General features: G+C 41.9%; 1 pseudogene; it reads left to right on the top strand.

The window, feature by feature from the left end:
- The first annotated feature begins 605 nt into the window (after positions 1–605).
- LOC123624174 lies at positions 606–9,869 on the top strand (annotated as a pseudogene).
- The last annotated feature ends 8,007 nt before the right edge of the window (positions 9,870–17,876 follow it).

The raw sequence follows: 17,876 nt of genomic DNA, 5'->3' as shown, positions 1-17,876 counted from the left end.
TCAGTGACTGAGGTAAACCACATTTTAATGCAAGTTTTTAAAAAATAAATGACAAAAATTTTAAATAAAAACAAAATTAGGATTAGTGATTTTTTTCCTGTATTGTAGGCTCCAATTTGCCTCAGCATGGCATGCACACCACCAGTGTACATTGATTTTAGGATTAAAAGAAGTGAGCGTGCGCCTTCGGCATTATTGGAATTGCTAATGGGAAGCTTCCATCACAGGGAGTCACTAGAAATTTCTTGTGGGTTGATCTTTCGGCAAACCTTTAGGGGAAAGGGGAAGTTTCCCCCTTTCCCCCACAATATTATAAGATAATATAGTATATATAATATTTATGATAATATAGTATATATAATATTTAAGATGTGTATATAATGTATACACAATAAATATAGTATTATTATATAATATATATAATATGGACATTATAGGATATACTATATAATATACAGTATATGAAGATATCTAATATATTTTATGTATAATAATATATAATATTAATACACAATGCATAATTATTATATTTAAAGCCCCACGAACCTTTGTCTGGCTTTACTAAAATCTCAATATCTGGAGTCATTGTTCTCCGGAGACGGGAAATGGCTGCGATTCCTGATCTGAAAAGTCCACTCTTGGGTGGTACTGGTTGTCGATTCTCAGCAGTTTGGGTGTACAGGAGTTGGAAAAGGAGTGAACTGGGTTATGTTCGTCTTCACCAGCTGGCTCAGGTCAGGTTGAAAGGATTGTTGACAAAAGGAAAAACAAAAAAGGGAAGACAGAGTACTTGGTTCGGTGGAAAGGCTATGACAGTGAGGACGACACGTGGGAGCCAGAGCAGCACCTGGTGAACCGTGAGGAATATATCCACAATTTCAACAGGCGCCACACCGAAAAGTGGAAAGAAAGCACATTAACCAGAACAAATAGGACCTCTCCAAACAGTGCTAGGAAACAAATTTCCAGATCCACCAACAGCAACTTTTCTAAGACCTCTCCTAAGTTGCTAGTGATTGGCAAAGACCACGAGTCCAAAAACAGCCAGTTGTTTGCTGCTGGCCAGAAGTTCAGGAAAAAAACAGCACCATCTCTCTCGAGCAGGAAGAATATGGACCTAGCAAAGTCAGATGTCAAGATACTTGTGCCTAAGAGCCCCATTAAGAGCAGGACCGCAGTGGGTGGCTTTCAGAACTACAGCCTGGAGAAACTGGACCATGTCGAGCAGGGTCAGGAAGACACAGTGGCGTCTGAGGTGGCAGCGGAGAAGCCAGTGGGAGCTCTGTTGGGCCCTAGTGCAGAGCGGGCCAGGATGGGGAGCAGGCCCCGGATACACCCACTAGCGCCTCAGGTGTCTGGCCCTGTGACTGCAGCCATAGCCACGGGCTTAGCTGTGAACGGGAAAGGTACATCTGCGTTCATGGATGCATTAACAGTCAATGGAACAACCAACATACAGACATCTGTTACAGGGAAAAGGAGATTTATTGATGACAGAAGAGACCAGCCTTTTGACGAGCGGTTGCGTTTCAGTATGCGGCAAACAGAAAGTGCCTACAGATACAGAGATATTGTCATCAGGAAGCAGGATGGCTTCACCCACATCTTGTTATCCACAAAATCATCAAGGAATAACTCTCTAAATCCAGAGGTGATGAAAGAAGTCCAGAGCGCCCTGCCCACGACAGCAAGCTGGTTCTGCTCAGCGCCATTGGCAGAGGTTTCTGTTGCGGGCTTGACTTTATTTTATACGACGTTTAACAGATGACAGAAAAAGAGAAAGCACTACAATGGCGGAAGCTATCAGAAACTTCGTGAGTACTTTCATTGAGTTTAAGAAGCCTATTATTGTAGCAGTAAATGGCCTGGCCATTGGACTAGGAGCATCCATATTGCCTCTTTGTGATGTGGTCTGAGCTAACGAAGAGGCCTGGTTTCAAACACCCTATACTACCTTTGGACAGAGACCAGATGGCTGTTCTATCCTTATGTTTCCCAAGATTATGGGAGGAGCATCTGCAAATGAACTGTTGCTCAGCGGGCGGAAGCTGACGGCACAGGACGTGTGTGGCAAGGGCCTGGTCTCCCAGGTGTTCTGGCCCGGGACCTTCACCCAGGAAGTCATGGTTTGAATTAAGGAGCTTGCCTCGTGTAATCCAGTTGTACTCGAGGAATCCAAAGCCCTTGTGCGCTGTAACATGAAGATGGAGCTGGAACAGGCCAACGAGAGGGAGTGCAAAGTGCTCAAGAAAACCTGGGGCTCTGCCCAAGGGATGGACTCCATGTTAAAGTACTCGCAGAGGAAAATCGATGAGGTTTGTTGGTCAGGCTGCCTACTGATGACAGTCAAATTGGCTCCAAGTTGCCCTAACCCATCCTCAGCCTGAAACAAGTTCATCCGTTGCTCACGCTTGGAAGCAGGACTGGAAACATCCAAGCTATTTATTATCAAGGAGTTTTTAAGTACTGTAACTTTAAAATAAATAACTACAAAGCTTCTTTGTCCAAACGTCATTGTTTTATACTTACATACACACAAGTACAAAAGTATAATGTGAGCACTAGACTGCTCTTGGAAGCTCTCGAGTTTTTGTTTTCTTTGGCTAGTACTGTCTAAAAGACAGAGCTGTGTTTATACGAAATCTGAAGGGGTATTAGCCAGCCTCACTGTTCCTACCCCAAATAGAGATACAGAAAAATTTGAGACATTGCCTTTGTCTCAAAGAAGCTACAAATACCTCAGAGATGGAAAATTCTAAATCAAAGTGAGACTTTTCTTTTAGGATACATACTTCTGATGAAAAATCCACTGATGAGCATACCCCCGAACCATGCTTAGGATTCATGCTGAGATATCAATTGATTTCCCCTTTTTAAAAATATGTCCAGTTCTTACCCAGTTAACCTGAAGAAACCACTGTCTCCCTAGAAGAAAGCTTGTTTTGCAGTATTAGGGAATCACTGAATAGCTTAAGTATGAATATCTAAGTTATAAGTTAGGCCTAGTGGGTTTTAAATAGTTTTTCTGACCCTTTTGAGAAATAACTACATAAGTGCTTCTTGTTGCTGTGTGAGAAATACTATTTTATATATAGTTTTGGTTTTCTATTTGCAGATATGATTGATGTATTATACCAAAATAAAGTATTTTTATGTTTATAAAGTGTAATTTTTAGGTTCACTTAGAATATATTTTATTTAATTAGTTAAAATTCTTTTGGCACACTATTAAGTGAGAAACTGCTTTCAAAAAAAAAAAAAGAACTACTTTATATTTGACGTTTAATGTTCTTGGTCTCTGCTATGTCTATACAATATACTGAGTACAGTATGGTGTCCAAGATGCCCTGTGTGAGTAGGCACGTGCATTCCTTTCAGGAGTGGGTACTGATTCCAGACTACAGATGCCTGTTACTAGTTAGGCTTCTGAGCTTGCAATCACATTGAATGTATGAAGAGCGAAATAAAATATTCAGCTGTGAAAACTGATTAAATAAACTAATATTTCTTAACACACACACACACATACACAAATCTCAATATCTCAAGAGTGAGTCTGAAAATCGGGGACACCAGACCTCGAGGAAGAAGCATGGGCTGAGCCAGAGCTGTCCAGCAGTGACCCTCAGCCTCAGCTCTGCTTCTGCTTCCCTCTTGGCACCTTCCCAGGCCCCGGCAGGATGGAGCTCCTGTCTCCAGCTCTCCTGGCTCCCCATGTGTGCATTCACTGCCCTTATTGAAGATTTGATTGAGCAGCAAATGTAATTGAATGGCTTAACGTGTCTTCACACATTTGAAACGTCAGCTCCATGGGGGCCGGGGGTAGGGTGGCAGACTGTTGTCTTATTCACAACTGTCCAGCCCATGGCCATTGCTTGTGGGTGTGTGGAATGAGTGAATGAATGAATGAGTGAATGAAATCACCTTCAGACCCACTAGATTTGTGCCAGGGCCAGGGAGAATCCCCAAACACAATAGGACATACTGCACATTTTTCAATATTTTCTGAGTCCCACAGTATACATGTTTTCATATGGTGACCCACCCCCATACACTTATGTGACTGAAATGAAAAAAAATTTTTTTTTGAGACAAGAGTCTCGCTTTATTGCCTGGGCTAGAGTGAGTGCCGTGGCATCAGTCTATCTCACAGCAACCTCAAACTCCTGGGCTTAAGCGATCCTACTGCCTCAGCCTCCTGAGTGAGCTGGGACTACAGGCATGCACCACCATGCCCAGCTAATTTTTTCTATATATATTTTTAGTTGGCCAGATAATTTCTTTCTATTTTTAGTAGAGACAGGGTCTCGCTCTTGCTCAGGCTGGTCTCGAACTCCTGACCTTGAGCGATCCACCCGCCTCGGCCCCCCAGAGTGCTAGGATTACAGGCATGAGCCACCACGCCCGGCCTGAAATGAAAATTTTTATGAAACATTACACTTAGCAATGCACACTGGTATTTTAAAAATTATATTCTAGTCTTTTAAATTTTATTTCATTAAAATATGCTGATTATGATAAATGGAGATTGATTACATTAATCACTACTATGCTCCATCCATGGATTTAAGGCACTACTTTAGAGCCAGCTGAAAAACACTGTCTAGGTTTTTTCAGGTTAGGAGTGTGGACAAAGGAACTAGACTGCTAGGCTGTGGCTCTGTGTGACTTTAGCTCTTGTGACTTAGTTTTTCCTGTGTGTAAAATGGGGATGATACTGGGAACGGCATTCACCTCTTAGGACTGTTGTAAGTTTAAAGTACCAAGAATGGTGCCTGACACAGGGTAAGTGCCATACACACACACACACACACACACACACGCACACACACACATATATAATTTCATCATATATAGGTACCACATTTTGTTTATACATCCATCCTTTGATGGACACTTAATTTGCTTCCGCTTTTGAGTATGAGGATAAATCATTATGGAAATTGTATTCCGGCAGGCCTCCAGGAGGAGTTCCTAGACAGAAGAGTTTAAACAATGTCCAAGAATGACAACAAAAAGCTAATGGAGATTCCTCTGAGTTTTTGGAACACATCTATCAGGCATATCAGAAATATACAGATGCAGATCCAGGGGCCCATGAAAATATGTGCATGATTAATATGACTCTTACAGGGCAGAGTGCTCCAGATACATGGAGGAAGCTGCAGCGTGTGGAAGGGGCAATTGGCATGAATCCCTCACAGTTTGCTGATATCACCTGTGAAGTATATAATGCTAGGGAAGAACACAAACTGAAACCCTAACCCCAAACCTAGCTGTGTCCACCAAGGGTCCTTTGCAACAGTCAAGAGGAAACAGCAAAAAAAAGTTGCCCCAGGATGAAGTACAATCAGTGTACTTTTTGTAAAAAGGAAGGACATTGGAAAGAGCACTGCCCAAGATTGCAAAGGGCTCCAGGTGCAAGAAACCCCAGGAGAGCAAATGGTTCTTTAAGTCCAGGACTCAGATGATGAAGGAGGGAGACCAGGGCTCCAATCCAAATATCCTCACAGGACTCCAAGTAGGGACTCCCAGCCGTGTGGGCAGAAGTGGCCCAGGGCCCCCCTTGGCTGCTGCCTTGGTGCCCAGCACCAGCCACGCACAGTGCTCCACAAGCCAGGCCAGGGATGGGGGCCAGGCGGCGGCTAAGCAGCCACGCTCATCACCATGGGCCCAGGAGTGCCACTGCTGGAGCTAACGCTGCTCTTACCACCGCCACCACTGACTTTGGCAACCCTGACGTTCTCAGTGGCCATGATGGAAGGCCATATAGACTGACAGTACCCTGGGATGTGCAGAAAGATAGATTCATGTAGGATCTATGTGCCATTGATGATAATGTGCATTGGAATGGCAAGATCCTGGGACTAGGGAGGCTTTGTGGTGCTCCTGGACTGTGTTGCCTCAGGGGCTTAAAAAGGCTCTCCTGCCTTATTTGATGGGAGCTTAGTGGGGCACTCATGGAACCTGCAATTGGACAGATTTGGAAACAGCCGGTTACTTATCTGGGATTCCAAATTAGCAAGGGAACTTAGGACAACTGCGCAAATTCCTAGGAATGGCAGGGTTCTGTGGCATCTGGATCCCAAACTTTGGACTAATGGCAAAGCCCTTGCATGAGGCCCTTAAAGGAACAGATGTGGAGACACTGGTCTGGACCACAGACTGTCAAAATGCCTTTAGAAAAAAATCTAAAGCAGAACCTTATGACTGTCCCCACTTTGGGATTGCCTGACTTGCAGAAAGAATTTAAATTATATGTTCATGAAAAACAAAAAATGAGCCTTGGTGTTTTAATATGTCCTTCATTCTTCAATAGTGACAGTTGCTTAATAATAGGATGTACGTACTTGTTGGGCACTGCACAACTTCTCACACTTGGAATCAGACTGGACAATGCCATCCTCATTTCCTCATCCTCCTTGATTTTCAGGTGATAATTGCTTTTCTTCACAGTAACCACTGACAACCCAGCATCACAAAGACGTGATGTCAGCAAAGGACATGTAGAGACATCTAATGTTCAAGCCATGAACCCTTGGAGCTTGTAGTTTATGTGGCATCAGATATCAAACATTACTGTGATTTCCTAGACATTAAAGTATCTGCAGTACCTGGGCACACAGTTTCAGATGTGAGGATAAAAGAGCAGGAATGCAGTAGGTGTTCATTGGAGGGGAGAGAATGGAGGAGCTGGTCTGGTTGCCAAGCAACGTTCAGTATCCTAGGAGATGAGTCATTATGGATCAGAGTGAGAACAGGCAGTGGGGGAGGGGCTGCTCTGCCACAGGCAAATGCAGCTGCAGAGATTAAGGAAAGCAATGTTGAGATCCCACACTTTCTTTAATTAATAATCCCTCATTTGCATATTCAGATAATTTCACATATATTATTTATCTATCTCTTAGGCCAATAGTTCACAAAATGTAGTTCCAGAACTCCTGGGGGAAATCAAGATCTTTTCTTGATTTCCAAAGTACTGTTTGAAGATCATTAAGATTGTATTTGCCTTTTTCTGTCTCATTTTCTCTGTATGATATAATAATTCAAGTATTTGAATTAAGTAGCTGATATGAGAACCCATCTGTATTGTGGTAAGGAGGACACTAGAGGGATTTGTAAAAATGTAAAATAATGACACCTCTATTCCTAAATTTTGTTGGAAAATATACTTATTGCTCCTAAAAAGTGTGTTATGTTAATATATAATAGGTACATTACCTTTTTTAAGTCTTAAATTTGAAATTTTCTCAATTTCCATTTAAAATATGGTAAATATTCATAGACATAAGTCATATAAAGAAAAATGCTATGGGGTCCTCCATGATGTTGAAAGGTATAAAGATGTAGTGAAAATAAAAAGTTTGGGAATGGCCGTCTTAGATATTGGTAGGTAAAATTTTGTGGGCTGAAGGATACCCACATTTGTTTTTTCAGATAGACTATGCCAAATTCCTATGATACTATGCAGTTGTTTTCCTGGCTCTAAATTCTCGTGGGAATATAATCCTTGACTGTCTGACTCTTGATGATTTCTCAGGCTGCCTCCTCTGGCAAATCCAGGAAAGGGATTTTTATGAAATGTATACTTGGGCCCTAGTTACTTAAACTTCCAGAGATCTCCCCTTAATATAGGATAAGTGCAGAATTCTCGAAAAAGAAGGCTGGATTTAGATTCTCCATTATATACACCTGAGCCCCAATCTCCATTACATGGGTGATCATGGACAAGACGCCTGCCCCTTCAGGGCCTCTTTTTTGTCCCTTGTAAATGGGGATTAGATGTGGGTAAGAATTTGACACAATGCTCAATACACTGTAAGCTATCAATAAATGGTAGCTGGGTGTTTTTGCATTTCTGTCATAAATGTGAAATACAATTTTAATGTGACAATATGAGCAAATGAGAGGTAGAATAGTCACCTTCTTTGCAAAATGTTTGCTAACTGCCGTATACACAATTATTGAAGCAATTCTCTCCTCAATATTGTCACAATCGGTGCTCTAGTCCTCTTGTTCCTCATCTCTCATGGTGATAAAATTGACTGTTTATCTATTTCCTCCACCAAGTCATGAACTCAGAGAGTTTGGGCTGCTAAATTAAGTGCAGCTTTGTGTGGCAGAAAGGAAAACTTCCCCTTTGCCCCATGAAGTTTTGCTGAAAGATCAAATCACAATAAATCAGGTTAATAAGAGAAAGAGGTTACAAATTTATTTACTGTGCACACAGGGAGAATCACAGAGTGATTACCCAGTTTCCCAGTGGGGTCTACAAGTTTATACATCCTCATTTTAGGGGGAGGAGGATGAGGATTGTAGATAATTCTATTTAGGGGCAATAATGGTTACTAGGGAGGGTGAACAGTTGCTTGGGAGAATGAATGGATGATGAGAAACAGATTGACTTGTAAATGATTCTCTTCGGAAATTAAATTAACCTGAGAGATAGGGATTATGTTTAAAACAGATTGGGCCAGGTCCGCTGCATTCTTGATCTTCTTTCCTTCAATATACTGAGATAACAAATAAGTCAATTGTACTGTTTGATGAGTTCATCTGGTTATGCAGATGGAGGGAAAGCCTCTTCCAAGGCCTATCAATTTCTAAGGACCTTTAATTCAAAATATTCTTTACAGCAAGGAGTCATATTTTGCGGTGAAATTTCCTTAGCTCCTTCACTGCATCGTATGGTAAGTCTTTTTGTAATTTTTTCAGGAACTATCATACTATTTTTCAAAGGCATGCATTATGTCACATTGCCAACAACAGTGCAGAAGTGTTCCAGTTTCTCTAAATCCTTCCAACAATTGATACATTCTTTTTTATGGATCGCCATGTGAATGGGTGTGTGGTTGTTACTTTTTTCTTTTCAAAAGATAAAATAGGCTGGATGCTCATACCTGTAATCTGTTAGGTCCAGAGCTGATTGAGAGAGAGAGAGAGAGAGAGAGAGAGAGAGAGACAAAGGCTCAGGTGTAGCAAAATGCTGTTTATTTTGAGCATCTGGGTGCAGATGGGTGGAGGCCGAAAAAGGTGTCCACCCCGAGGGAGGGGAAAGCCTTGGGTTTTATAGAGAGCTTCCCTGGCAGGGAGTGAGTACTTGGGCCAGAACAGCTGCTGTAATAACATTTTTTAAAACAATCAATCTCTGGGAACCCTGCATCAGCCTCATCCTGTACAGAAAAGGGAGAGGGGTAGCTTCATCCTTATCAGGGGGGATAAGAATGCTGCAGCTGTTAGATTTACAACCCCCAACTCTCCAGACTCCTGTGGCTATTGTTTTACAAGCCTAAGTTTTACATTAACCCCATTCCGTCCTATACATACTTTTCGGGTTCCCACCTGGAACAAACCTAACATAATCCTAGCACTCCGGGAGGCAGAGGTGAGTGGATAGCTTGAGCTCAGGAGTTTGAGACCAGCCTGTGACCCTGTCTCTACCAAAAATAGAAAAGTAGCTGGGTGTGATGGCGTGTGCCTGTAGTCTGACTACTGAGAAGGCTGAGGCAGGAGGATCTCTTGAACCCAGGAGTTTGAGGCAGCAGTGAGCTACGATGATGCCACTGCACTCTAGCCCAGGCGATAGAGTGAGACTCTGTCTCAAAAAAGAAAAATAAAGAAAAAAAGAATATTTCACCTCCTTCTTCAATAATAACACTTACTAAATAGTGGGATGTATGTGCCTGCTGGGCACTGCACAACTTCTCTAACTTTGGAATCAGACTGGCTCATCCCACCCTCATTTCCTCATCCTCCTTGATTTTCAGGTGCTACTTGCAGCCACTGACAACCCAGCATCACAAAGGTATGATGTCAGCAAAGGACACCTAGAGAGACCTAATGTTGAATCTGCGAACTGCTGGAGGTAGTAGTTGATGTGGTGTCGGATGTTGAATATTACTGTGCTTCCCTCCATTTTAATGTATCTGGCATACCTCTGCAGACAGCTGCAGCTGTCAGGACAGAACAGCAGGAATGCAGTAGGCATTCATTGGAGGGGGAGAGAATGGAGGAGCTGGTCTGGTTGCCAAGCAACGCTCAGTGTCCTTGGAGATAAGTCACCATAATCAGAGTGAGAACAGGCAGTGGGGGAGGGGCCGTTCTGCCCTGTGACCCAAGTGAGCTGCACTAACTAGGAAAATAACAAGGTTGTCCAGTTGTTTCTTTAGCTGGTAACCTCTCATTTGTTTACTTAGATAGTCTCCATTTATAATTTCATGTCTATTATTTCTATATCTCTTGGGCCATTTGTTCCCACAATATAGTTGAAGGATTACTGGGGGAAATCAAAATCTTTTCATAGAGTCCACAATACCAAACTATTTTTCTAAGACTATTAAGATTTTGTTTGCCTGTTTTCTTCTGATTTTCTCTGCATGGTGTAATATATCATGTGTTTGAATTAAGAAGCCAATATGAGAGTCCATCATTCCTCCCTAAGTAGAACATTAAAGGGATTTGCAAAAATGTAACACAATACCACCTTTATTACTACTTTTTTCTTTGAAAATATACATGTTGTTCATACAAAATGTTTTGTTGATATATAATAGGTTTGTTACTGTTTTAAGTTTTAAGCTTAAAAGTTTCTCATCTTCGATTTATAATATGGTAAATGTGCACAGATATAAATCATACAAGGGAAAATTCCTTGGAGATCCTCAATAATTGTGAAAGATATAAAATGGTTCTGAGATTTAAAAGTTTGAGAATTACTGTCTTAGGTTCAATTCCCAGGTATAAATATGCTGGGTTGCAGGTGAGCACATTTAGTGTTTCTGATACACGGTGCCAAATTGTTATGAAAGTTTATAGAAATCCAACATCAGTGAGTCCTTGGGGTTGGTTTTTCAGGAAGTCTCTCTGCCTCACTTCTGATGGTCATCTTCCCCCTGTGTCCACACTGAGTCTCTGTTTCCTTTTGTTGTTGTTGTGTTGAGACAGAGTCTTGGTCTGTCACCCTGGGTAGAGTGCAGTGGTGTCATCATAGCTCACTGCAACCTCCAGCTCCTGGACTGAAGTGATCCTCCTGCCTCAGCCTCTGGAGTAGTTGTTACTACAGGTGCTCACCACCATACCTGGCTAATTTTTCTATTTTTAGTAGGGGTGTGTGGAGGGGGAGTCTTGCTCTTGCTCAGGCTGGTTTCTAACTCCTGAGCTCAAGGAATCCTTCTGCCTCTGCCTCCCAGACTGCTGGGATTACAGGCGTCAGCTACCGTGCCTGCCCACACTGGGTCTCTATTCTGTGCGCATTCCAGTGCCACTGTGTGTGTCAAAGCTTCCTCTTCTATGAGGACACCTGTCAAATTGGATTTAGGGCCAATCAAAAAAGCCTCATTTTAACTTAATCACCTCTTAAAGGTTCCAACTCCAAATAGTTTCATTCTGAGGTTCTGCAGTTTAGGGCATCACCATATAAAATTTTAGAAGGGAAACAGTCTATAATAGCATGCTTTGTGTGGATGCATATTCACAGGAGATGGTGTGAAGATTACCATTCAGTCCACATGATTGTGTGAAACTGTGATTCATACAACTATGAATCGCTTGTTTTATGAGTCCCACGAGAACCCAGATACATCTTATCCTGTGGGGGGCAGGGGATGGCGGTTGAAGGGAGTTTGGGAGATACTCATAGACAACCAAATTGGATTTTCTTGCCACTTTCCTTGACCCTTACCTATCTTATTATGACCCTTTTCAACCTCTAAACCCCACGCGAGACATTGGGGAGTGATTTTGGTCCTGGAATCCCTCTGGGAGGTGGGCAGGACCCCTCTCCTGGGTGCTCAGGGACAGGATGGGGAGCAGGTGGTGGAGCCTGGGCTCAGGGCCAGATACCTGGAGACCTCCCCTCCCTGGGCCCAGTGTTCTCCTCTGTGAAGTGCAGACACTCCTAGGACCTCGCTCACAGCCAGGCTGCTGGGGATGGCTGTGCACATTTGCTCTGAATTTTGCTCCTGTCCCAGGGGCAGGGGAGGGTGTGGAATCAGCCTGCACTCTCTCCACAAACTGTGTCATCCCAAGGCTGAAGGACACCACCAGAGCTGTCCCACCATTCATCTAGCCAAAGTCTCACAGACTACCACAGCCCTGTGTTCATTGATGAAATGTGGGAAACAAATTCTTTTCAAAAATCTAAGAAGAAAATAAATAGTAACAACAATTTTTATTATCTATTTTTTTTTTCTCTTCTCATTTGAGGCAAAACTGATGCTATTATCATGTGCCTTTGCCATCACTAGATGGCACTGTTGAATCGTTAAAAAGTATTCACAAATCAAAATTTTTTTTAACTTTCAAATTTTAATTGTGGCAAACTACACAGGACATACAATTTACCATGTAAACAATTTTTGCTGATATGAATTCATGAAAATAGCTGCAAATTTAAAAAACTTTTATTTTTAAAAAACATATGATCAATTATCCATAACTTAACATTTGTATTTTAACCATTTTTTATGTACAATCGGTGGCATTAATTTCATTTACATTGTTTTGCAATCATTACTACCTTTTATATCTAGAGCTGATTTCGTCTTTCAAAACTGAAATTCTATACCCATTAAACACTAACACCCATTTCTCCTCCCCCAGCCACTGTGAACCACCATTCTGTGTCTGTGAGTTAGACTAGTCCAGGGACTCCACATGATTGGAATCACACGGCAGTGGCCTTTGGGACTGGCTTATTCCATTCAACATAACGTCTTGAACATAATCCAGGTTGCAGCATGTGTAGAAATTTCCTTCCTTTTCAATGCTGAATAATAAATTTGTTTATCCATTCCTTTGATGGAAATTTGGGTTTTTCTACCTTTGACTATTATGGATAATGCTGCTATGAACATGGGTGTGCAAATATCTCTTCAAAGCTCTGTTTACCATTCTTTTGGGTTTGTACCCACATGAGGAATTGCTGGATCATGTGGTAATTTTACTATTTATTTATCAAGACCCACAGACCTGCAGAAAGGTTACACTTCGCAAAATCCTGCCAATACCTGTTATTTTCTGTTCTATGCATAGCAGTTATGTTAATGGCTGTGTGGTGCTTCCTTCTTTCTCTTTGAAAAAGAAATTTTTCTTTATTTTTCAATAATGACCATTATTGAACAATAGGGTGTGTGTGCCTGTACAATTTCTCAAAACTTGGAATCAGACTGGAGCATGCCACCTACACTTTTTCATCCATGTTCATTTTCAGGCAATAATTGTTTTTCTTCACAGCAACCATTGAAAACCCAGCATCACAATAATGTGATGTCAGCAAACAAAATGTAGAGAGATCTAATATTCAAACTGTGGGCAGGGCGTAGTGGCTCAAGCCTGTAATCCTAGCACTATGGGAGGCTGAGGCAGGAGGATTGCTTCAGGTCAGCAGTTGGAGACCAGCTTGACCAAGAGCAAGATCCTGTTGCTACTAAAAACAGAAAAAGTTAGTTGGACATGGTGGCATGTGCCTGTAGTTCCAGCTACTCCGGAGGCTGAGGCAGGAGGATCACTTGATTGAGCCCAGGAGGTTGAGGTTGCTGTGAGCTAGACTGACGCCATGGCACTCTAGTTGGTGCAACAGAGCAAGACTCTCTCAAAAATAAAATAAAATAAAATAAAATTGAATAAAATAAAAACTAGTATTCAAACTGTGAACCACTGTAGTTAGTAGTTCATGTGAAGTTAGGTGTCAAATATTGCTGTGCTTCCCTCAATTTTAACACATCTGATGTAACTCTGCAGTTGGTTGCAGCTGTGAGGACAGAACAGCAGGAATGTAGTAGGTGCTCGCTCATTGGAGGGGAGAGAATGGAAGAGCTGGTCTGGTTGCCGAGCAACATTGTGTCCTTGGAGATGAATCACGACGGAATTAGAGTGAGAACAGGCAGTGGGGGAGGGGTTTTTATGCCCCAGCCAAATGCAGCTGTAGAGAATGGGAAACTGATGGGATGTGCCATGGTGTCTTTTAATTACTCACTTCTTATTTGTTTATTCCAAGGGTCTCCATTTATAATTTCTCGTCTCTTATTTGTATATCTCCTTGGCCATAGTTCAATAGTTTTCAAGGATCTCTGGGTCTCTGGAGGCAGTCAAGACCCTCTCAGGGGGTTCGCAACTTCCAAACTATTTTTTGAAGAATATTAAGACTTGTTTTTTTCTTCTGATTTTCTCTGCCTTGTGTAATACTTCAAGTGATTGAATTATAAAGTAGATTGAAGAATCTTTTTTTCTACTAAGTAGGACATTAAAGGAATTTGCAAAAATGTGAAAATTTCACATTTATAACTATTCCTTTCTTTGGAAATATTATTCCTACAGGGTGGGTTATATTAATATATAATAGATTTTTTTTTGCTGTTTTTTTAAGTTTAAAATTTAACAATTTCTTTGCTTTTATTTATAACATGATAGATATAGTAGTTGTAAACCACACAAAGAAGTATTCTTTGGAAGTTTCTGTCAACAGAAAAGAAGCCAAACTCTGTAAAAATATTTAAAGAGATTTATTTTGAGCCAATTTTGAGGACCATGGCCTGGAGCCACGCACAAGAAGCCTTGAGCAAGTGAACTTGCTGTGGCTGGGTTAGGTTGGTTTTATACATTTCAGGGAGACAGGGGTTACAGGTAAAGGCATAAATCAATACGTGGGAGACATACATTGGTTTGGCCCAAAAAGGTGGGCCATCTTGAAGCGGGGGCACTTACAGGTTATAGGTGGGTTTAAAAATTCTTTGACTTGTAATTGGTTAAAGACATGAAGCTTTGTTTAAAGGCTTGGAATGTTTTAAGATAAGGAGGTCTGTTAATCAGAGACAAGCCACCGGAAGGGGCTGTTCCTCCCCGGCCCTGTTGAGCTGCATGAGTGAGGACACAGAGCAAGCAGAATGAGAGTCCAGCAATGATATGGTTTTCCATGAAAGTCACAAAAGGAGAATATGAAAAATTGATTCACATGTGTGTATAAGAAATTGATTCTGGCCAGGTGTGGTGGCTCATGTCTGTAATCCTAGCACTCTGGGAGGATTGCTTGAGGGCAGGAGTTCATGACCAGCCTTACCAAGAGTGAGTCCTACTCAACCACAAAAAACAATGGTGATATAGCCCTCTTATATTATCCTGGATAGAGCTGGAACCCATTCTACTAAGTGAAGTATCACAAGAATGGAAAAACAAGCACCACATGTACTTGCTGTTAAGTTGGTATTTATTGATCAATGCTTATGGGCAGCTCTGACTCTGGTGGAGCAAAGGCAATATATGTAACCTAAACATTTGTACCCCTGTAACATGCTGAAATAAAAAAAAAAATCAGAGTCCAGCAAGGATTTGGTTTTCCAGACTCCATGGTATACATATACCACATTTTATTAATCCACTCATGTATTGATGGGCGCTTCGGTTGTTTCCACATCTTTGCAATTGTGAATTGTGCTGCTATAAACATTTGAATTCAGATGTCTTTTTTATGGAATGTCTTAAGCAAAAAGAAAAAAATGAGAGGCATCAATTTATCAGACTTCAAGCTATACTACAAGGCTATAGTAACAATAATTAGAATATCAAAAATTTCAGGAACTGTCCTACTGTGTCCCACAGCATCTATATCATCTCACATTTCTAAAAACAGTGCAGAAGTGAAGCATATCTCCAAATCCTGCCAGCATTTGCTGCTTTTTGCTTTGTGGATAGTGGCCATGTTAATAAGTGTGCAGCGATTTCTTGTTTCCTTCTGAAAAGTATTCTTTATTTTTCAATAATGACAATTACTTCATAATGGGGTGTGTGTGCCTGCTGGGCACTGTGCAACTTCTCAACCTTGGAATTAGACTGTTCCATGCCACCCTCACTTCCTCATCCTGGTTGATTTCCATGTAGTGATTGGTTTTCTTCACAGCAACCACTGACAACCCAACGTCAGGAAGACAGATGTCAGCCAAGGATATGTAGAGAGATCTCAGGTTGAAGCTGTGAACCCTGGAGGTGGCAGTTCCTGTGGTGTCAGATATCGGATATTGCTGTTCTTCCTTCAATTTTAATGTATCTGGGGTTCCTCTGCATACAGTTGCAGCTGTGAGGATAGAACAGCAGGAATGCAGTAGGTGCTGATTGGAGGGGAGCGAATGGAAAAGCTGGTCTGGTTGCCAAGCAACGCTGTGCCCTTGGAGATGAGTCCTTATGGAATCAGAGTGAGAACAGGCAGTGGAGGAGGGGTTGTTCCTCCCCAGCCAAGTGAGGGGCACTGAATACAGAAACTGATGTTGATGTTCCATAGTTTCTTTCATGAATAACCTCTCATCTGTGAATTCAAATGATCTCCATTTGTAATTTCTTACCTGTTATTTGTGTATCTCTAAGGCCCACTTTTCCCAAAAGGTTGTCCAGAGATGTTGTGGGAAGCAAGACTCTTTCTTGGAGTCCACAAATTCCAAACTGTTTTCATAAGAACATTAAGTTCTGGCCAGGCACGGTGGCTCACGCCTGCAATCCTAGCACTCTGGGAGGCCGAGGTGGGTGGAGCGTTTGAGCTCAGGAATTCAAGACCAGCCTGAGCAAGAGTGAGACCCTGTCTCTACTAAAAAAATAAAAAACATAGAAAGAAATTAGCTGGACAACTAACTAAAACTATGTAGAAAAAATTAGCTGGGCATGGTGGCACATGCCTCTAGTCCCAGATACTTGGGAGGCTGAAAGTATGTGGGAAGTTTGCTCATGCTTCAGAAACTAGACTCCCAGAGACCTCTCTTATATAAGATTAAGATTCCCAGAAGAGAAGGGTGAATGTATTTCCTCAGGGGTCACATACACACTATTTCGGCTTATTTTCCTCTGTCGTCAGCACTGTCCCTAACACAGGGCATGAGCTAAATGATGATTAAGAGAAGAAATAAATACGTAATCAGTCTGTAAGTGAAGCTATGGGCAGGGTATGACCCAACAGGGGCTTTCTCCTCTTGTCTATAAAACAATCGTGCTTGGCTTCAATTTATTACATAAATATTCTTTGATGTCAACTTTGCACAAGTTAGTTTGCATCAACTATCTCCCTTACCTGTCAATGAGTTAGTAGTGTCAATGTGATCTCTAGCACCATGGACAGCTCTTGGTCAAGCCGGTTATATCAGCATGAAGATGCAGAAAAAGAGAACTAGCACACCCACTATGACAGTATTGAGGAGGGAATTGTTTTAACAATTGTGGATACAATAGTTGGGAAAATTTTACAAAGAAAAAGACTCTGTATTCTTTCCAACCCTCATTTGCTCATATAATTAAATCCACACTGTATTTCATTTTTTGTGGTAGAAATGCAAAAAGGAAGCTATTGTTTATCAACTGCTCACAACATATCAGGCATTGTGTCAAGTTTTATTAATAACACAATCCCAACTTCTATTTACAGGTGAGGGACGTGAGGCGCAGCCTGCAGATGTCTTCCCTGCATCACCCTGTAATGAATTTTGGGGCTGGGGTTTGCAAACTTGAGGAAGTGTCCATGCAGCCTCGAAACAGGGTTTCTCAGCCTCAGCATGATTGACATTTAGGTCCAGATAATTCTGTTTGGTGGGAAAAAGGAGGGAGAGGATGTGTCGTGGGCATCACAGGGATGCTTAGCAGCATCTCATGTCTCTCTCCACTGGATGCCAGTTGCATCCTCATCCCAGTTTTAACAACCAAAAACATCGCCACACGTTGCCCAGTGTACACTGAAGTGCATCATGATCCCTGCTTGAGAACCACTGGCTTAGACATAAATAGGGTGAGGTGAGGAGGGTGTGATGGGAGAGGGGCCTCCCCGAGGTTTGGTGGTCAGGAAAGAGTGGGTGAGGCGGTGGTGACTGTGTGAGAAGGGGTGGCCATGTGAAATGCTGAGTTACCCC

This window comes from Lemur catta, chromosome 19 (assembly GCF_020740605.2).
Source record: "Lemur catta isolate mLemCat1 chromosome 19, mLemCat1.pri, whole genome shotgun sequence".
Lineage (NCBI taxonomy): Eukaryota > Metazoa > Chordata > Mammalia > Primates > Lemuridae > Lemur > Lemur catta.
This window is presented reverse-complemented; position numbering and strand designations above follow the sequence as displayed.